This window comes from Chrysemys picta, chromosome 12 (assembly GCF_011386835.1).
Source record: "Chrysemys picta bellii isolate R12L10 chromosome 12, ASM1138683v2, whole genome shotgun sequence".
NCBI lineage: Eukaryota > Metazoa > Chordata > Testudines > Emydidae > Chrysemys > Chrysemys picta.
This window is the reverse complement of record NC_088802.1, coordinates 24,421,680-24,443,908: the sequence shown is the minus strand read 5'-3', so window position 1 is coordinate 24,443,908 and position 22,229 is coordinate 24,421,680. Positions and strand designations below refer to the sequence as shown.

The window sequence follows — 22,229 nt, the reverse complement described above, 5'->3', positions numbered from 1 at the left end:
AACTCTTTCAAAATTATAGCAGTTCGGGGGTGGGGGGGAAGAACAAGGAATTGTGAACAAACTTTAGATATGATAGTTGGCATGTTTTCTGAATCCTGTGAGTGTCTATTCCTTGTAAATGTATAACTTTGCTAGTGGAGATTTTAATGGATATTTTTATCATGCAGTTTCAGAATCTCACTAAGCAGTTTGAATCAACAATATCTATTGGCAGAGAAATTCAAAAGTTAATCCCTGAGTGTGGCAATCTGGATCCAGACATCTCGAGGGGAGAATAGTTGGTTTAACTGCTTGTTTTAAGCTTTCTGATTGCATATTGTGGTTTTTACATAAAAATATGTTGAGTAAGGTTGTTGATGAAATCTTGTAATGTTCTAAACTTAAGATATGTATACAGACTGTGGTTATGAGTATGGATATAGGTTATGAGCACAGGTTATTACAATTTCAGCTCCACCTTGTGGTGGCCAGTCTGGAAGAGAGGGGCTGCCCCCACCACCACACACACACACCACCAGATGAGACTAACTCAAAGCACCTAGCATTGTACAACCCAGGAAAAGACAAATGATGGGCCATTATAGTTAGGGGAAAACGCTGAGACATCCTGGTGATCAAGTAGAGGGAATTTCCCCTGCTCTGAATAACCATGAATTGCCTTAGTCTGAGACAAGGGTGGGGGGCGGAACCAACCTGCAAATTCTGTTAAAAGGGAATGGGTTTAAAGTAAAATCTCTCCAGTAACTGAGGGACAGTCAATTGGTGGGTGCTGTCTGTGAAATGCTGAATCTTCCTACAGTTGGGGAATATGCTGGGAAAGTATTTTATTAGAAAAGGGATTTTTATCTAATTTGAAAGTTTAAAGGTTAATGTTGCATCTTGTTTGTTTTTCTGCATGGCTTGTATAGGTTTGCTTCCTTTGCTATTTCATCTATGAATCCACAATTTTTCTATTAAATAAACCTCATGTTTATATTTACCCCAGCAGGTCTCTGTTGTGTGAACTGAGGAAAGCACAGATGTCGAGAATGGGGGGAGGGGAGTCATTTGAGGGGGCTCACCCTGCAAGGAGTAACTAGGCTGATGGAAGCCAGGGTGAGACCTGTATTCTTTTGGGCTGGCTACTGGCGTCAGGGCTCTGCCAGAACTGGCAACGCATTAAGGCACCCAAGGTTACAGGGCAGGCAGGGACAGAACCCCCGACTGGTCTGCCTGATCCCCAAAGCATCACCCTGATGATCACATAACCACCTAAAAACTGATCTGCATGGTACAGCACAAATGAAATCAAATAAATGCCTGCCTAAAAAGGCTTTGGCGTTCCAGTTTTGGACAGGAAAAAACACCCTCAAGGAGCACTGGTTTCTGCTGGGAATGAGTCCAAAACAAACCAATATTCAGCTGTTTGTCCCTTCTGGCCTTGGAGTCTGACTTCAACTTGGCTCTCTCACTTCCTTGGGAGGCTATTCAGTCACGTTCACACTCCATCCCTGGCCCAATGACTGTCCGTTGCCATTCATAATGGCAATTCATAGTCAGTCATGATGACAATGCATACTCATTGGGCTAGGAAAGCTGGGTGAGAATAACTCTACAGCCTCCAACTTCATCATCCGCCTACATTGTATGAATCTCACCACCCTAGCCTGGGTTCTCAACCCAGCATTTGGGCTGTGACCTCAAGAAGAGGGAGCATTTGAATATTAATGCGTTTGAATCAATAGATTAAAGTTTAACGAATGTCATTCTCCTTGTACTGTAAAGTTTATCGCTCCCCCCAGATGCATCCCATGGCAGACACGGAGCAGGGAAATCAAACGTCCATCACAGAATTCATCCTCCTGGGATTTGGGAATATCCCTAAACTGCAGGTTTTTCTCTTCCTGCTGTTTCTAGTGATCTACTTTGTGACCGTGGCCGGGAACATCCTCATTGTTGTGCTGGTTGTGGCTGATCAGCACCTTCACACCCCCATGTATTTCTTCCTGGGGAACTTGTCCTGCTTGGAGACTTGCTACACCACCACCATCCTGCCCAGGATGCTGGCCAATCTCCTGACTGGGGACAGAACCATTTCTGTCAGCGGCTGCCTCACACAATATTACTTGTTTGGTTTCTTTGGAGCGACAGAGTGTTATCTCTTAGCTGCAATGTCTTATGATCGGTATTTAGCAATATGCAAACCACTGCATTATGCAGCCCTTATGAATGGCAACTTATGCCTCCAGCTAGCAACTGGTTCTTGGATATGTGGATTTTTGACTATTCCCATAATAGTATTTCTTATGTTACAATTTACTTTCTGTCGTCCCAATGAAATTGATAACTTTTTCTGTGAATCTACGCAAATAATAAATCTCTACTGCAATGACGCCTACCAGATGGAACTTGTTGTTACCATCCTGGCGGCTTTATTCACTCTGCCCCCATTTGCATTAGCCCTGGCATCCTATGTTTGTATCATCTCCACCATCCTGAGAATCCCTTCCACCACTGGGAAGCAAAAAGCATTTTCTACCTGCTCCTCTCACCTCATCGTGGTGACAGTTTTCTATGGGACCCTAATCATTGTGTATCTGCTACCAAAAACCAACACACTGAGAGACCTGAATAAAGTGTTCTGTCTGCTACACAATTCTGACTCCTATGGCCAATCCCTTCATATACAGCCTGAGAAACCAAGAGGTCAAGGAAGCCCTGAAAAAAATTGTCAGTAAGTGTTTAGATTTTATGAGAATTCAGAAACCTCAATCACTTCAGGCAAAATGGTGTATTACTCAGATGCTGTGTGGCCCTTATTTCTTGCTCCATTGTTGGTGATATGCGCTTATAACATTTTGAGGATGTGCAAAGATTTGAAAGTGTAAGAGGAATCCATACTAGGGCTGTTGGAATAAAATTGAACTGTATTTTACTTGCTGAATGTGGGTAGATGATATCTTGGTGAATTCCATACACTAAAATAACTTGGGGCTTGATCCACAAAGCGACTTCGACACTGCAAAGACTAAGTTTTAGTGCCATGCCAGCCAATGGGAGCCTCAGCAATGATTTCGGCAGCCCGGCTCCCTATACGGTGCATGGAGAGAATTAGGCGGCTAAGAAAGGGATCCCCAGAGGTCAGCAGGCGGAGCAAGGAGCTGCCTCACCCAGCCAAGAGGATAAGCCAGTTAGAGTGTTGCCTAAGCCACATCTCTCCCACGGAGTTAGACACTATCTCTGCTTGGGATTTTCAGCTGTAAACCCTAAGGAGGGAGGGGGGGCACTCACCAGGCTGTTGGAGACCCATGTTCAGTCTCTTCCCCCCCCCTGTCTAATATGCAGCAGGGATTTTACTGTGGGTTCTCCCCCTCAGGCGAGTGTTCTAGCAACTGGACTGCAGAGTCGTCCTCTCTGGCCCAACACATGTTTAATTCATTTTACACAGTGGAACTATATCTTCAGGAGACTTTGAGGGAGCCCCACACCCAATTGCCCTTCATGCTAGGGCTCGGGGAACTCGCCCGAGAAGAGGGAAACCCAATTTAAATGCCTGCACCGCATGGGATGGAGGGGAGGGAATTGGATCTGTCTCCCCCACGTCCTGGCTGAATGCCCTAGCCACTCGGCTCAGGGTTATAATGAAGGCCTCATGCCCTCCAGCCACTTTGGTTGGGGATAGGCGTGCTGTGAGCATGCCTATCGGATCGAGCCCTGTGGGTGAGACAGGCAGGGCTGTGCCTAGCTTAAGGCTCCTGTGGGGGTGAGGTGTGAGATGAGTGCCTAGACTGAGGTGGCTGTGCATATGTTCACTGGCAGATACTGGCTCCTACAGTCCTTTAGTGGCAGAGATTTAGCCACCTACAACATTAGGTGTCAGCTGAGCAGGGGTTTTGAGGCTCTCGGTGGTGCCTAAATGTTGGCTCTACACACCTGAGTCCCTTTGTCGGACTAGCTCTGAAAACCCAAATTCTGAAGTGACGGATGCTTTTAGGCCCATGGCCTCTCAATGGGATTTATGTTCCTGTGTCACTGAGTTCGCTTGAGGCCAGATGTGTTTAAAGGTATTGAGGTGCCTAGTGGGATTTTCAAAAACATCCAGATGCAGAACATGCCAAAAATGGGTTTAGGCCCCAAGATGCTGCTGAAAGTCCCATTGGTGTCTAAATACATTTTAAAATCTGGCTCTTGGGCATTTCTGAACATTTTACTCCTGGTCTTTAACCTCCCCTGATGAGAGCTGAGGGAATCATTACGTTTTCAGCTTGGTGGCCCATATGAGACCGGAACCTCTGCCAACAGGCCAAGGACACAGGGTGGGCATAGTTTCACAGGGATCCCCTGGGCTGGGTATCTGCACAAGAGCTCACCAGAGGGTGGCATGTGAGGTCTGTACTGATAGCTGCTAGCACACTGGTCGCCATAACTCCTTAAGTATTATCCAGCCACACATTTCACAAGGATTATGTATCTATCCTGAAAATACCTTGGGGTTAAGCCAGGTCACCAGGAGGAAATACTTCCTAACTGTAAGAATGGTAAGACAATGGAACAGATGCCTAGGGAGGTTGTGGAGGCTCCTTTACTGGAGGTTTTCAAAAGGAGGCTGGCTAGCCAACTGTTTTGGATGGTTTAGACAAAACAAATCTTGCATCTTGGCAGGGGGTTAGACTAGATGACCCTTGTGATCCCTTCTAACCCTACAGTTTTATACCTCTGAGATAACAAGATGCTTTTCTCCCTGTCTGGCCATTTGTGTATTATGGGCCTCACAATGGAGGCCTATTTACAGAATGAGCCTGGTGCAAGTTAAGAGATTGCAAAATCTGAGAGAAATAAAACAGCAGGGGGTGTTGAGGGTCCTTCACCTAGGTGACAAGCTAACAGTTTGTTTGTCTTCTGAAAGCAGGGTCACCACTAGCCTGTCTATAAGGCGCAGCAAGGATTTTGGTGGAGCAATACTCTACAAGACACGAGTATCTTGTTAACTAAGTTTGGGCTCTAGAATGTATGTTATGATTTTATTTTATTATAGGTAAGCATTTGTTTCCAATACTTGCTACTACTGGAATCTCTAAGCTTTGCTAAATAAACTTCTACTTGTTTTCACTATAAACATGTAAGTGCTGTGTGTTAAGCAGAGCAGAGATCTGAGATGGAATGGGTAAGCTCAGGTGTACTGGTTCTTTGAAAGCAGCAGGTCTGTGAATAGGGCAAGTATTCAGTGAACCAGGGGCTGGTCACTCCAGGGGGATGCTCTGAGGCCTTGAGCATTGGTATGTGCCTAACGCTAACTGTTAAGTAACAACGGGGCCTGCATAGGCCTAGAAAGGAGTGTTTGTGTCGCCCATGGCTGGTGGAGTTGGGGAGCTGACCCCCGGTAGGTACAAACAAGTGTTCTTCACACTGAGGGCAGGCAGTGGCAAGGTGCTTCAGAGCACTGGGTATTACAGGAAGTAATACAGCAAAACTGATTAAATTAGTACTTTTTTTGTTTCTACCAAAATGAGTCTCTCACTGAAATGAGAGACTGAAATTTTTTTATTCAAGTTGAATGAAAGTTTTTCAATGTGAATTTAAAACGTTTCAAGACATCGCCAATTTTTTTCCCCGAAACTCTTCACCAAATTCAACCTGAATTCCTGAATAGTTTCACTGCCCTGAAAAATGCTTTTTTTGTGTGCAAATGTACCATTCACTGAAAAAATGTCTCCATACTCTACCCATGGGCCATGAGTGACTCTATCTGGGTAATTGTCTACCTGGACCCTGTGGGAGAAGGGATGCATAGAACATTTGCTCCCCACTCTCGTAGATTGCATTGGATACAGGCTGAGTGTAGGGCTGTGCGGTGGGATATTTGTGGGAACTCTCGGATTGTGAACTTGGGAATCACGTGAGAGATGAGGACCATGGGGTGGAGGAATACTCCGAGGGGTAAGGATGCTGGGTGCTCCTTGTCCCAGGTGCTATATAGCTCAGCCCCAGGTCTCAATAGTATGGCACAGGCTGATGGTGTTGGGAAAGCAATGAAAATGTTGATATGTTGAATAATGACCCCATGAGAGGGCTCCGGATTTACATCCCTTCTCTAAGCGGCTGCATTGTGTAACAGGCACTAGGTAGCAACATTGCACCTTTTACACTATTTATACTGCTATAAAGTCTAATGGACCTTAGATGGCAAAGCAGTGTAGCGAAGGAGTAGGGCATGTCTGTGTTACTGGGGCAAGGTGAGAGCTGAGAGTCATGTAAGAGAGAGTCACCTATCACTAGGCTTGACAGAAGTCCATTTTTATTTGTTTCAATGGATAATATTGATTTAATCCATAAAAATAAAAAGTACTTAAATACATTTTCAGTTGCAGAAAATTATGGGGGATCAGACTATGGGTGGGTCACTCAATAGTAATTTAATTACAGTAGTTGTTGAGATTCAAAAAGGTAAAGCTTTAAACTGTTAAAACACAAATTTTTAACATCACGTGTCAAAATATACCAAGTAAATATCCTTAAATCAAACTCTAAGTTCTCAAGCAGCATTTTTCGTTCTTTGCCGATCTATAAATTTAAATAATCATCAATGGAAATATTTTTTCCCTCAGTTTGTGTTCGGTGAAATCAACACTTACCAATAAAAATGTAATTCTTCCAAGGCGAGGTATAGTTCATCCTTTCCTCTTTTTTACCCTCTACAGAATCCTCCCAGCTCTCACTGATGGATTCTTATTTCTCGTTCTATATCTATTTTCCACAATAGACTCCCCATATGTATCCCTTACACTGTGCTGCCATCTAGTACACAATAAATCAATCTCTAAGTTTCTCAATCTGTGCGTCGGGACCCAAAATTGGGTTGCCAGAATGTTTCAAAGGGTTGCGTAGCAGCTCCTGTCCCAAAGGGCTGGCTGGGCTCACCTCCCTCCTCCAGGTGCTGCAACCTTTGGGGCCCTAAGCAGGAATATTTTGGGTGTCCCGCACACACAACACATACTAATAAATAATAGGGGGCTCCTTTGAGCTGCTCAGGGCCCTAAGCAATTGCTTAGCTGGTGCTAGGCATAAGCACACTCTGCTCTGGGGTCCCAGCACCACTCAGGTTTGGCCCAGTCATCATGATGGCGGGAGTCCGGGTAGGCCAAATCTGAGTGAGTGGCACTCAACCCCATGAGCCAGGTCACACCTCCACTCTCGCAAATTTGGTCCAGTCAGGGGGGGCGGGGCCATCCTGAGCAGTGCTGCAACCCTGGGGGTTGCAATGCCCTGAGTGGAGAGCCAAGCCCAGCCAGCCCCGCAGCACAGGAGCTGCAGGAGCCACCACTGTGGGTCCTGCCCAGCAGGACCGGCTCTAGGATTTTTGCCGCCCAAAGCAAAAACAATTTTGGCCGCCCCCCCCCTTATTTAATTACCCCACCCCCGGCCCCGCCTCAACTCCATCCCTTCCCCAAATCCCCAGCCCTGTCTCCTCCCCCCCCCCAGGCTCTCAAGCCTAGGAGGGAGGGAGGGAGGGGGAGAAGCGGCGCCACGCCGCGGCCACTTGGAGTCTCCCCCTCCCTCCCAGGTTTGAGAGCCTGGGAGGGAGGGGGAGACCCTGAGCCGCTGCTGCGCGCAAAACAGCTGATTCGCGCGCCGCTGCTCCCCCTCCCTCCCAGGTTTGAGAGCCTGGGAGGGAGGGCGAGTAGCTGCACGCGAATCAGCTGTTTCGCGCGCCGTGGCAGCAGCAGCGCAGGTGAGCTACGGCGACCGGGGCACATTTTTAGGGGCGGCATTCTGGCGCCGGCCATGCCGCCCCTAAAAATATGCCGCCCCAAGCACCAGCTTGTTTTGCTGGTGCCTAGAGCCAGCCTTGCTGCCCAGTACTCACCCCAACTCCTCTGGGGTGGCAGGACCCAACCAAAACTACCCCAGCCCCCGGCAGCCTGTTTACTGGGTCGCAACAGGCCATAAATATTCACAAATGGGTCCTGAGCCCAAAAAGGTTGAGAACCACTGATCTAGACACTTACTGACAATTTTTCTCAGGGCTTCCTTCACCTCTTTGTTTCTTGGGCTGTATATGAAGGGATTGGCCATAGGAGTCAGAATTGTGTAGCAGACGGAGAACACTTTGTTCAGGTCTCTCAGAGTGTGTGTGTGTGTGTGTGTGTGGGGGGGGGGGTTGGTAGCAGACACACAGTGATTATGGTCTCCCAATGAGGTGAGAGGAGCAGGGAGAAAATGCCTTTTGCCGCCCGATGGTGGAAGGGATTCTCAGGATGGTGGAGATGATACCAACCCAGGATGCCAGGGTTAATGCAAATGGGGACAGAGTGAATAAAGCAGCTAGGGGGGTGGTTGCAAGCTCTAGATGGTAGGTGTCACTGCAGCAGAGATTTATTATTTTTGTACATTCACAGAAGAAATGTTGATTTTATTGGGGCCACAGAAAGATAATTGTGACACGAAGGACATTGGTGTGGTACCAGCCAGAAGCCCACTTATCCAAGACCCAGTTGCTAGCAGGAGGCATAAACTGCCATTCATAAGGGCTGCGTAATGCAGTGGTTTGCATATTTGTAAATACCGATCATAAGACACTGCAACAAAGAGAACATTCTGTAAGCCCACAGAAACTAACAAAATTAAATTGTCATACAGCCTCTGACAGAAATGGTTCTGTCCTCAGTCAGGAAACTGGCCAGCATCCTGGGCAGGATGGTGGAGATGTAGCAGGTCTCCAAGCAGGACAAGTTCCCCAGGAAGGAGTATATGGGTGTGTGTGAAGGTGCTGATCAGCCACAACTAGCGCAACGATTAAGCTGTTCCCAGACATAGTCACTATGCAGATTGCTAGAAATAGCAGGAAGAGAAGGATCTGCACCTCAGGGAGATTCCTGAATCCCAGGAGGATGAATTCTGTGATTGATGTTCTGTGTCTGCCATGGTCTTCACTGTATCAGGGGAGATAAAACAAACTCTACAATATAGCGAGAATACAGCATTTGTTAAACTGTAACTATCCATTCAAAAGCATTTATATTCAAATGCCCCAATCGCCTTCCAGCTACCAGCCCAGAAACTGGCTTGAGAACACGAACTGGGGCAGTGGTGTTCATACAATGGAGATTGATGCTGAATTACCAGGCTGAGGAATCCTTCTAAGGCTACGTCTACACTAGAAATGCTCCACTGTAGCTGCACTGCTGTCGTGTGGACCCTTACTACAGCTATGAAAGGGGTTCTGCTGTCACTTTAGTAAATCCACCTCTCCAAGAGGTGGTAGCCCAGTCAACTGCAGAAGTCTTCTGACCACCTAGCAGTGTCTATGGCGAGGTTTAGGCTGGATTAGGTATATCACACAGGGCACGAAATTTTTCACAGCCCCGAGCAATATAGTTAGGTAAGTTTAACTTTGTAGTATAGGCAAACCTTTACTCTCCTTTTCTGGCCACATTACTATTCATTGTCATTGTGAAAGACTCTGACAATGGATGGTCATTTGGGCTGGGGACAGCCTGTGAAAGTGACTCTGTAGCCCAGTGGCTAGGGCTGTCACCTATGGTGTGGGTGAGACAAGTGCATGCCCCAATGATTACTTAATTATTTAGTGGAACAGCTCCGAGAGGAGAGATTGAGAACACCCCTTGGCTCAGTGTTGAGGGCATTTGCATGCAACGTTAGAGATCCCTATTCAAATCTCTTCTTATGTGGCCACAGCGGGAGTGGAACCTGTGTCTCCACACCCCTGTTGAGTGCCTTAGCCACTGGACTAAATCTTATAAGCGAGTGACTTCAGCCTTCTCCTCCAGCTGGTTTGTGAATCTTTTGCTTTGCTTTTGTCAAAATTCCTGAAACTCAAAACAGAAAACTTTGGGACAAAATTAAGGGTTTCCTCTTATTTCAACATCACGGAAATGTTTCCAGTCAAAGTTTTCCATTTCGGCAACATCAGAACGTTTTGACTTTTGTAAGCTCAACATTTTTTTTCTTTGACTTTTCAATTCACCCTGTCATTTTTGGTTTGACCAGAAGCAATATTGATATATATTCTTTTTTGAAATTGCCAGTGAACTGAACCCCCCCCCCCCGATTTGCCCAGCTCTATCAATGACATGGAAAGTGAGTGAGCAAAACTGACAGCAATGTGCTGCTAAGTCAGACTCGGATTTGTGTATAGATCCTGATGCATCTGATTAAAAACAGATTTAGCCTTGCTCCTCAGAATCTGCTCCAAGAAGCCATTACTAGTGGCTTGTAATGGGTATGCCAGCTCCCCAGGAGGAGTCTGGCAAATGGAGGTGTGAAGACTGGATTCCCTTGAAAAGTTTCCCCTCTTCCCCAGCAGAACCCAATGCTCCGTGAATGTGGCTTTGCCAGTCCAAAACCTCACCTCTGAAGGTGCAAACATTTGTTTGATTTCATTTGTGCTGTACCATTTGTATCAGTTCTTATGTTGCTATGTGATCATCACTAACTTCTGGATTTCTCTGCTAATGGATATTGATTCAATCTGCTTAGTGACATTCTGAAAACTGAACAATAAAATCTCCATTAATATCCACAGTAGGGAAGTCATTCATTTAGAAGGGGTATAAACTCACATGATTCTGAAAATGTGCCAACTATCATGTCTAAGCGTTTTTGTTTTTCTTTAACATTTCCTTTTTGACCTTTTTCCTTTCCCCACTCTGAACTTCTGCAACTTTGAAGAAGCAGCAAAGAGTCCTGAGGCACCTTATAGACTAACAGACATATTGCAGCATGAGCTTTTGTGGGTGAATACCCACTTCGTCAGATGCATGTAGTGGAAATTTCCAGAGGCAGGTAAAAATATGCAAGCAAGAATCAGGCTAGAGATAACAAGGTTAGCTCAATCAAGAAGGATGAGGCCCTCTTCTAGCAGTTGAGGTGTGAACACCAAGGGAGGAGTTGGCTAGCCATTCACAGTCTTTGTTTAATCCTGAGCTGATTGTGTCAAATTTGCAGATGAACTGAAGCTCACCAGTTTCTCTTTGAAGTCTGGTCCTGAAGTTTTTTTTGCTGCAGGATGGCTATCTTTAAATCTGCTATTGTGTGTCCAGGGAGATTGAAGTGTTCTCCTACAGGTTTTTGTATATTGCCATTCCTAATATTTGATTTGTGTCCATTTATCCTTTTACGTAGGGACTGTCCAGTTTTGCTGATGTACATAGCAGAGAGGCATTGCTGGCATATGATGGCATATATTATATTGGTGGACGAGCAAGTGAATGAACCGGTGATGGTGTGGCTGATCTGGTTAGGTCCTGTGATGGTGTCACTGGTGTAGATATGTGGGCAGAGTTGGCATCGAGGTTTGCATGGATTGGTTCCTGAGTTAGAGTTACTATGGTGCGGTGTGTAGTTACTGGTGAGAATATGCTTCAGGTTGGCGGGTTGTCTGTGGGCGAGGACTGGCCTGCCACCCAAGGTCTGTGAAAGCAAGGAGCCACTGTCCAGGATGGGTTGTAGATCCCTGATGATGTGTTGTAGTGGTTTTAGCTGGGGACTGTATGTGGTGGCCAGTGGAGTTCTGTTGGTTTCTTTCTTGGGCTTGTCTTGCAGTAGGAAGCTTCTGGGTACATGTCTGGATCCATTGATCTGTTTCCTTATTTCCTTGTGCAGGTATCGTAGTTTTGAGAATGCTTGGTGAAGATTTTGTAGGTGTTGGTCTCTGTCTGAGGGGTTGGAGCAGATGCAGTTGTACCTCAGTGCTTGGCTGTAGACAATGGATCGTGTGGTGTGTCCGGGATGGAAGCTGGAGCATGAAGGTAGGTATAGCTGTCAGTGGGTTTTCGGTATAGGGTGGTGTTAACGTGACCATCACTTATTTGCACCGTGGTGTCTAGGAAGTGGACCTCCTGTCTAGATTGGTCCAGGCTGAGGTTGATAGTGGGGTGGAAGCTGTTGAAATTGTGGTGGAATTTTTCCAGAGTCTCCTTCCCATGGGTCCAGATGATGACGATGTCACCAATGTAACGTAGGTAGAGAAGGGGTGTGAGTGGACGAGAGCTGAGGAAGCGTTTTTCCAGGTCAGATAAAAATGTTGGCATATTGTGGGGCCATGCGGGTGCCCAAGCGGTGCCACTGGTCTGGAGGTATATATTGTCGCCAAATTTGAAATAGTTGTGTATCTCTAGTCTGATTCTTGCTTGCATATTTATACCTGCCTCTGGAAATTTCCACTACATGCATCCGACGAAGTGGGTATTCACCCACGAAAGCTCATGCTCCAGTACGTCTGTTAGTCTATAAGGTGCCACAGGACTCTTCGCTGCTTTTACAGATACAGACTAACACGGGTACCCCTCTGATAATTAACTTTGAAGAAGTTAGAGAGGGAGAAGGAAAAAAATCAAGTCTGTTACTTTGCCACTTTTGCAATTTTTCAAACTTTGAGGAAGTTTTAGAAAGTCACTGAGTGGCAAAATGGACAAGGAATTTGTGTGTGTGTATGGGGTGCGGGGGGAAATGACATTATTTAGTTTATTGTTTTTAAACCACTGGCTGCAATCACCAAAAGTTTGAAAAAATGCAAAGTTCTTTATGATTGATGGAAACAGCTTTCAAATGCTAACATTTTTCACATATGCCGTGTTTGTAGCCATGTGGGTCCCAGGATATAGAGCAGCAAGGTGGGTGAGGTGATATGTTTAATTGGATAACTTCTGTTGGTGAGAGAGACGAAGCTTTCAAGCTTACTCAGAGCTCTTCTTTCAGTCTGGGAAATGTGCTCAGAGGGTATGTCTACACTGCAATTAAACCCCATGAGGGGAGAGTGGCCTAGAGCTCAGGCTCCAATCTGAGCCCAAATGTCTACATTGCAATTTTACTGACAGAGTCAGCTGACACAAGCCAGCTGCAGGTGTTTAATTGCAGTGTGACATAACCAAAGTGTAACAGCTATATACAAGATGGAACAGATTGTTCAGCATAAGTAGTGAACAACTTTCAAGGGACCAGGCAAGTTGAAGTGGCCCATTAATACTTCTCCAGTAATAAAGGGGGGAGGAGAAAAGCTGAGGTTGGGGAGCGAGTTAAGTGGCTTACAGATTGTTGTAATAGACCACAAATCTAATGTCTCTGTTCAGTCCATGATTTTTAGTGTATAGTAAAGTAATGAATTTAACCCCCCAGACTCATCTTTTGAGGTTTATGAAGGTTGCCATTGAGGACAAGACCTGATAGGTCAGATATGGAGTGACTGCTTTGTGAAAAGAGTTCACCCACGGGGGATATGGTGTTTTATCACTTTTTTTTCCTGAGAGTTCATTTGATAGTGTAGTGATTGACTGACTGTCTGGCTTCACCCACAGAGTTATTTGGGGGGGGGGCATTTAGTCCACTGGATGAGGTACGCCATATGTGATAGGCATTTGTAGGACCCATGGATCTTGAAAGGTGTGTGGTGGCGGTGGGGTATTCTCATCAGAGAAGTGGAGATATGACTACAGATGTTGCATCTGTTCTGGCAGGGTCTGGTGTTGCTTTGAGTTAGTGTGTCCTGGTCTGTGGGGAGTTTGCGTCTTATGATGAGGTTGTGGGGGGGTTGTTTGAAGACCTGAAGAGGGGGTTCAGGAATGATTTCTTACAGGATGGGGTATGTAGATGAGTGGATTCACCCCTGCGGCGCCTCCTGCTGGTGACTTCTGGGAATTAGCTCATTCCAGCTCCGGAACGCCCTCTGCAGGCCTCTCTGTGATCCGCCGGCCCTCTGGCCCCATGTCCCTCCCAGGACCCCGGTGCCCTGTTAGCTGGGGTGCTGCCCCCTGGCAGTAACCCCTTTCTCTCAGGGTCTCCCCTCCCTGGGGAACCCCCACTCACTACCCCCACCTCACCTTAGTATATGGCTACTGCCAGTCATTGTCTAGCCCCCACGTCCTGTGGCGGACTGCAGTATCAGCCTACTCATCACTGGCAAGGTTGGGTTTGGACCTGCTGCCTTTGCCTACCCCTGGGGTGCCCTCTGCAACCCCCAGTACCTATTAGCCCAATGCTAGGCCGCAGCTTGGGGCTTTGCAGGCTGAAGCTCCCCAGTGCCTCTGCCTTTCCCCAGCCCTGCTCCACTCAGGTACCCTGTCTCTAGCTCCCTACAGCCAGGCCCTTCTCCCTCTACAGGTAGAGGGAGACTCTCTGTCTGTCTCTGGCTTCTCTGCCTTTATAAGGCCAGCTGAGTCTGTTTGGGGAGTGGCCCCAGCTGCAGCCACTTCCCCCAATCAGCCCAGCCTAAAAGCTGCTTTCTCCAGCCACAGCCCCCTCCCAGGGCTGTTTTTAAGCCCTTCAGGGCAGGAGTGGGGTAACCACCCTGCTACAGGGTACCGGTTGAGTATGGGTTATAATTGTTTAATGATACCCTGGTTGTCACCTACCACATCACACTGGAACCCATACAGGGTATGTGGCAGGAGGGGTCCCCTCCCCTTTCTCGTCCCCCCACACCCATGTTAAAGCCAGTTCTCTCAGGGTATTTGGATGGCCTGTTCCATGATGTGATCTACTTCTTTGGAGTGTCCTTGTTTGGTGAAGGCACTCTGAAGCGTGTTAAGGTGTATATACCAGACTTTCTCCTTGGTGCATATTCTATGGTATCTAAGTGCCTGGCTGTAGATAGACTTTTTGTTGTGTCTGAGATGATTGTTGGATCTGACAGTAAGTGTGGTGATCCATTGGTTTCTTTTATATGGTTGTCTGTATGGTTCCATTGTTGATGCTGATTGTGCTGTCCAGGAAGATGATGCTGGTGTGGGAGTATTCTAGAGTTTCATGGATGGGTGGTGGTGGTTGAAGTTGTCATGAAAATCTATGGAGGAGTTTAGATTGGCTGGTCATAGGATGAAAGTATCAAAGTATCTCAGGTACATGCACCATGAAACCAGTGATATACCTGAGATATGTAGACCATGCACAGTGGTGCACCAGGGTGATAAGTGGCTCCCACCTAATGTCTGGAGAAGTTTGTATCAAGGCGTGCTACCTGTGAGTGAAACTACAAGGCCTAGAGACCATAATTTCCAGCATATATACATAATTCCTCACATTTTCTGTGCATACATCTCACAATGATTCTGATGAGCAGTGCGACACTAGACAGTGCATGATCCCTTTTGGTGAACACATGGGATCTCTGTGTCCTCTGCCAGTTATCATCAAGATGTCCTAGGGTCACACTAAACACTTCTAAAAATCTGCCCCTCGATCCACAAAGGGACTTAAGCACGGCAATACCCAGCCTCTAGGCACCGTGCCATGCAGTGATCCCACAGCTCAAGTTAGGTGCTTAGGCTGCATGGGGAGAATTGGGGTTCCTAACTCCCATTGATTTCAGTGGAAGGTAGGAGCAAAGTCCCTTTGAGAATCTGGACCTAAGAAAGGGATCCACAAAAGCCAACTTGCTGAGCAGGGAGCCCACAGGGAATGCTGAGGAGCGGGACATGACCTAAGCCCTGCTCCTATGAGGTAACAAAGTGCCTAAATCTCAGCCTGAGGGAGGAGAGCATCGGTGTATGGGGTTCTCAGCTGTGACACCCCCCCCCAGCAGGGGAAATCACCTTGGCTGTGGGAAAGCAGGGTTCTTTTCCCCCTATGTCATGGAGCAGGGTTTGAACAGGGGTCTGACCACTGGGCTGTAGTCATTCCCCCTCTCCCTTTGGCCCAATGCATGTGGAGTTATTTATACGCAGTGGAACAGCTTCAGCAGGCGAGACTGTGAGCACCCCCTGCCCCATTATCTGAACATCCCATAGCCCAATGGCTAGGGCACCCACCTCCAAAGCATGAAACCCAAGTTCTAATACTTTCTCTTCAGCAGGCAGAAGGGAGAGTTCAACCTGCATCTCCCACACCCTGGCTGAGAGCCCTAGCCATGGGGCTAAAGGCTGAAAGGGAGGCTGCCATTTCCCCCTCGCCATGTTGTGCAGGGTTAGGTGTGCTCCAAGCATGTCTATTGCATCAGGCCCACAGACTCCTCTCCTCTTACGTATGAGAGAGGAGCCTCTGCACCTAGACAAAGGTGTCAGGGCACTTGCTAACTGCCACAGACTTAGGCAGGTAGGGAACCTTAATGGTGGAAATTCAGATGCCGAGGAGATTTCCGTGCCGGCCATTGAGGCTCAGTGGGAGGTTAGGTGGCAGCTGAGCAGGGCTTTGGAGGTCCTCAGTGCCATTTTAATGTTGGACTTTGGTGTTTGTCACTTGAAATGCTTAAGCCCTCTGAAAAAAGAACAGGAGTACTTGTGGCACCTTAGAGACTAACAAATTTATTAGAGAATAAGCTTTCGTGGACTACAGCCCTCTGGTGGATCTAGCCCCTAAATCTCATAGTCAAAAGGAACTGATGCACTTAGAAACAAATCTCATAAACCGTCAGTAAGACGTAGGCTCCTATGTCACTTAAGAAAAAGGCTTTTAGGCTCCTTAGACACTTCTGCTATACTGTATAATGGCCACAAGGGGCAGCAGAGGCTGAGGGGCAGGGATGGGGCAGCTATACTGTATGATGGGCACTAGGGGACAGCTAAAATTTTCTCACCAATGTTTTTTGTGTCCATTGTTATGATCTCTAGATGGCAGCTGATTCTGGGGAATGACAAATGGACAGTACTAAATACTAAAACCATGATTTTAGTTAAACAATATTTTTAAGTGATTAAGAATTGATAAACTTGGAATTAAAACTTGAATTAAAAATGTAAGCCAAGCTTTGTGAAGCTTCAGGTCTATCCCTATATTATATATTCTAGTCCTGCATTCAGCCAATATCCTTCAAAGAGTTAAGCAATAAGATTTTATGCATATCTGCTATATTTTTGTCAGATTAATTAAAAAAGAAAAGAAATTATGTGAGTCACAAATATTCAGCACTGGGAATTATGAAGAACAAAGCTTGGGAGACAATTATTCATACTAGTGATAAATTCGACGGAGCCCTTATTAAGAGATCAGGGAGCTAATTATTGTGCTCTTCCATAAAGGCTACAAGAAGCATTTCCTCCAGGGCAAGAAGTGACAGTATATCAAACTTCATGCTGAAAAACTTTTTAGACTAAAGTTGTAGAATATATTGTAATGATGATAGTCACTGTACCCATTGAGGACCATGAATTGGCTAGTATGAATGTATAACACGGTCCTCTACAGGATGCAGTCAGTACTGTTCTCTTGGTTTTCAAACACTCCAACAGTCCAACTAGAGATTTATATTTCTTGTACAAGATTATCTAATTTGTGTAATTGCTGTGGCACTGAAGATCCATGTGACTCAAACTTTTCAGGGTTTTGGGGAAAAAAGTAGGTGTCTGACCTTCATGTTTTCATGGTCTGGGCTTTTCCAAGAAGCCTAAGGAAGTTAAGTGCCAAACTCTCATAGCAATTCAGTGGCAGTTGTGTACATTTTACGCCCCCCCTTTGAAAATCCCAACCTAAATACGTAAAGCACCTTGTTGTACCTGCATTTTATCTGAGCAAAAATTGGGTAACGTTTTCCAAAACACTTAGGCTTCTATGTCACTGCTTAAGTTTGCTAAAGTCTTGTTGACTTTCAGTGACTCTTAGGCCTGGTCTACACTGAGGGGGGAGATCGATCTAAGATATGCAACTTCAGCTATGAGAATAGGATAGCTGAAGTCGACATATCTTAGATCGACTTAGATTGACTTACTTCGCATCCTCGCGGCACAGGATCAATGGCCGCCACTCCCTCGTTGACTCCGCTTCCACCTCTCGCAGCAGTGGAGTTCCGGAGTTGACAGGGAGTGTGTTCGGGGATCGATCACTACCCACCAATCCGGCCGGTAGTGTAGACGTACCCTTAGAGTGCTAAGCCTTAGTAACTAAGACACTTTTGAAAATGGGATTTAGGCTCCTAAATCACATAGATATGTTTTAAAATGTTCCCTGAACTAATTATCTGATATTGGATGGGGTCTGGGTACTTCTGTGTTTTGCTATTGAGGGCAACACGGGGTTTGTTTAGAGAAAGTGCAAGATCAGCTAACTATGCTTAGATTTTTCAAAGCTGCCTAAGGGAACTGGATGGGAACTCAGTGTCTAAATCATTTAGGCAGCTCTGAAAATCTCAGTTGTAAACCTTATTTTTAGAATTGGTGTTATTGCTTGACCGTCAACATAACATTCACCCACTGAAGAGAGAGATTGATTTTAGGGTTAGAAGTTTCTTCTCTCTCCAGGATTTTCCCTTTGAGATTAGAAGTTTGACTCTACCAACGTTGTCTGCAAATAAACCTAATACTAACTTTCCCTTGCCTGTTATGTTCCCCACAGCAGACGTGCCTCAGGAGACTGCACCTTCCCACAGAAGAATAGATAATGAATCAGAAAAGATGTTCCCCATTTGGTGGAGGGTATGAGGCACAGGGCACATTACCAGATATAACAGAGCCACGGTAGCCCATCTCGGCTATGATGTTCTATTTACTGAGAACATGGAAGTACATGAATGCAGTGGGGAGAGAAGATAGACTGAATAACCTGGATCACAGTGTCTGAAATCCTGAGTGAGAAGGTGACAGACTCCAGCTGCTGATAGAGGTAAATCAATCTTTTCCTCCCTGCTTCTTAAAGCTCAAGGTTTTTAAAGCCATGTAAGTTTGCTAGGTAACTAATTCCATCGGAACCTAAGGGGAATTTGGCAATGATCTCTCTTAAACTCCCAACCCAACAGAATTTGGAAGAAGGAAAGGCCACTCAGGTCACTGCTATCTTAGCTCCTTTTATGACCCCCATCATTATGGTATCTGGGCACCTCACTGAACTGAATGTAGCTATCCTTCCACTGCCCCATGAGATGCTATTGGCCCTCCTTTACAGACAGGGACCTAACACTCAGAGGGACAGATTTATAGAGGTATTTCATCACCTAAAGACAGCAGACACCCCTAGTGGGATTTATAATCGATGGGTGTTACGTACTGCATCTACTCAGGCCCCAGTGTGCATGTTTAGGTACTACCGGCCTTTGGAATTCTGGCCTGAAAGTCACACAAGGATATTTATGACAAAGGAGGGAATTGAACCAACATCTCCAAAGTCCTAGACGAGATCATGAAACACTGGAACATCCTTCACTCTGCTTCCCTCTGCTACACACAAGATTTTACTTTTCTTTCTGGCACAGACCTCGCTGGGGCATGGAGAGGGTTAGCGAGATGATGTGGGTAGAGCAGAGCTGATATTTGCCGCTGAGCTCAGTGTTCTGGGTGTAGATATGGTCTATGAGTAGGCTTGGCAGAATTCAATTTTTTTTTTTTTTTGCAATTTTGACTACTAATTATTTTTATTTTTTTTTTCTTCATTTTTTAACTATTTTAATTTTTACAGCTGCAGGAAATTCAGCGGGGGGCAGGGTTGGGATCAGGGTTAGGGCAGTGCTGATGGCAGCCATGCGGGGGTCTCCCAGCAGTGACAGCGGAGAAACTGGTGGCTCCCTGCACTGCCGAGGGGCCAAGAAACCAGGATGCAAGGGGCAGGGAAGGCGGCTGCTCTGGCCCAGTGGAGCAGAGTTCCGTGGCCAGGGCCATGAGGAGGTGGAGAACCATGAGCCCTGGGCAGTGGCAGAGGCCACCCTGTTGTTGAATGGCTCCATCCATGGGCAGAAGCCATCCAGCAGCGGGGTGCTCTCCCCCATAGCCAGGGACTAATCCTCCACCTCACAGCCCAGGCTGGGGGTCTCAGCTCTGGCCCGCCAAGACCGCAGCCTGCCCTGCACCTTGTGCCTTCAGGGATGGGTGTCACAAGCCCCATGGCTGTGCAGGGAGCCCTGTGCAGCTCTGCTCACTCCCAAGACAGTTGGGTGCAGAGAGCTCCCTGCCTGGCTGCAGGACCGGTGACTCCCATCCCCGCGGGCACACAGCGCAGGGGAAGGCTGCGCTAACGCCGACTGTGACCGATTTTTTTTTTTCTGTTGGTTTCAGTGTCTCAGCTGATAGTGACATTTACCGACATCTAGTGATTGAAACCGAATCCTTCAGGAACCAAAACCTGGGGGAGTGATGAAGGTGAGTCACTGAGATTAAGCAGCTCAGGAGAAGTTCTACCCCCTGAGTGTACTGGTGCAGGCTGGCTTTTCCAGAGACTAGTGGCATGTCTGCATTACACGCAGTGCAGAGGCACAGCTGCAGCTATGCCACAGTCATGTAGATACTTACTACAGCGATTAAAGGGGTTTTCCATCATAACTGTTGGCAATGCCTGTTCATAGCCCTTGGAGAGAAAGCAATGCACAGGCACTGGGCTTTAGGCACTGGGCTTGCTGGCGATCTCCCAGTGCAAGGCAGGGAGCTGTGCAGTCTTAAAACCCCCTGCCCCGTGACTGGAACAAGGGGCCCTGCCCAGAGACAGGTGATGGCTGGAGACAGGACACCTGACTAGGACACCCAAAGTGGATCATGGAGGGGGGAAACAGGTGCCATTACCCTGAAATGGTGACAATAATTACATTAATTCTGTATGTTATTCATTGTTTTCATTATACCTATTTTATTTGAATATTAAGAGAAAAATTGTTAAGTCTAGAAGGCAAGGGGAAAATGAACAACACAGAGGACTGAGCAGTTGTAAAAATAAATCTTATCACACATGTTCCATTATTGTTGATAGAATTAAACAGTGGCTGAAGGGGTTGCACTGATGTGATATGTTTGGGTGTTTTGAGGTATTGGACACTTTGAGTCACTAGCGTACTGTTTGAAAATATCTGATTGCCTTAGCTAGCGGCAATATTATGTGGCTTGCTAAGTTACTCAATTTCCAAAACCAAAGGGATTCTATAATAGAGAGCGATGCCTTGAGTTGGGGGGAGCTGTGGTGTTGGATAAAACAATATAATCAGAGAGCGTGATCCATTCAGTTAGGGGAGCTAGCACATTGGGTTGTAGGTCCTGTGCTAGTTAATAATCCCCTGTTCACCTTCACCCAGAAAGTAAAGTTAATCACGTTGGCAGACAACACTAATAGGGAGCAGAAGCAAACTCACAGCAGGGCAGAGGAATGATTCAATTGCAGACAGAAACAAAATGAGATTCAATTTGCAAGTGTTTCTGAGGAAAAGTAAACTGAGACGCCCAGGTGGTTGTGATGCTGGAAAAGGAAATGGTCAGGAGAGTGAAGTGTAAATTCAGCATAAGTTTGTGATACAACAGCTCAGTGAGGAGTGTGTCTCTGGAGAGGTCTAAGATGAACGTCAAAAAATGGAAAAAGAATAAAAACAATAGGAAAGTGCTGGAGATGAATGTAACCTGCTTTGACACAGTGTAGATCATTGTCCCCCTCTAGTGGCTGAGTCCACTAGAGCCTGATAGCCTTTAGCTGAGCCAATAATATGTTTTCAATGTAAGAGTCACAGTCCACCCTGGTGATCTATGGTGACAACTTGTCAAAGTTACAAAAGACTAATACAAAATGGTGTTGCCAATTTTGGCATAAATCTATAAAGCAGTGTGATTTTTCTGACTATATTGGCCTTTTAACTGACAGGAGGAGGGGTGATCATGGAATGTCAAAGTTCTAAGTAGGAAATTTGCCTCCAGAGTCTTGGTTCTTCACTGACCCAACAGGATGAGGGACCTTATGGAATATTTATGGAACTAAATAGATACTACTACTTGATTAAAATATATCCTCTTCAGATTCTATTGTGAATTTTGTTTTCTTCCCCTAGTTGCAGCTCATGGCAAACCCAGAGCGGGGAAATCAAACAGTTCTCACAGAATTCATCCTGCTAGGATTTGGGAATCTCCCTGAGCTACAAATTCTTCTCTTCCTCCTGTTTCTCATCATCTACATTGTGACTGTGATTGGGAACATCCTCATCATTGTGCTAGTTGTGGCTGATCAGCAACTTCACACCCCCATGTACTTCTTCCTGGGGAACTTGTCCTGCTTGGAGACCTGCTACACCTCCACTATCCTGCCCAGGATGCTGGCCAGTCTCCTGACTGGGGACAGAACTATTTCTGTTAGCGGCTGCCTCACACAATATTATTTCTTTGGTTTCCTGGCAGCTGCAGAGTGCTATCTCCTGGCAGTGATGTCTTATGATCGGTATTTAGCGATATGCAAACCACTGCACTATGCTGTCCTTATGAATGGCAGGTCCTGCCTCCAACTAGCAGTTGGCACGTGGATAAGTAGTTCTCTGGCTGCTGACATAACAATATTTTTAATGCAACAATTGACTTTCTGCGGCCCCAATGAAATTGACCATTTCTTCTGTGACTTCATCCCAGTAATAAAACTCT

At 46.2% G+C, this 22,229-nt stretch overlaps 1 protein-coding gene and 1 pseudogene across 1 annotated transcript in view; one reads left to right on the top strand and one right to left on the bottom strand.

Moving 5' to 3' along the window:
• Window positions 1-22,229, bottom strand: part of LOC135974464 (maestro heat-like repeat-containing protein family member 1) — a 936,803-nt gene that overhangs the window by 103,690 nt on the left and 810,884 nt on the right. The window lies entirely within an intron of this gene.
• LOC122173397 (olfactory receptor 10A7-like) lies at window positions 1,791-16,981 on the top strand (annotated as a pseudogene).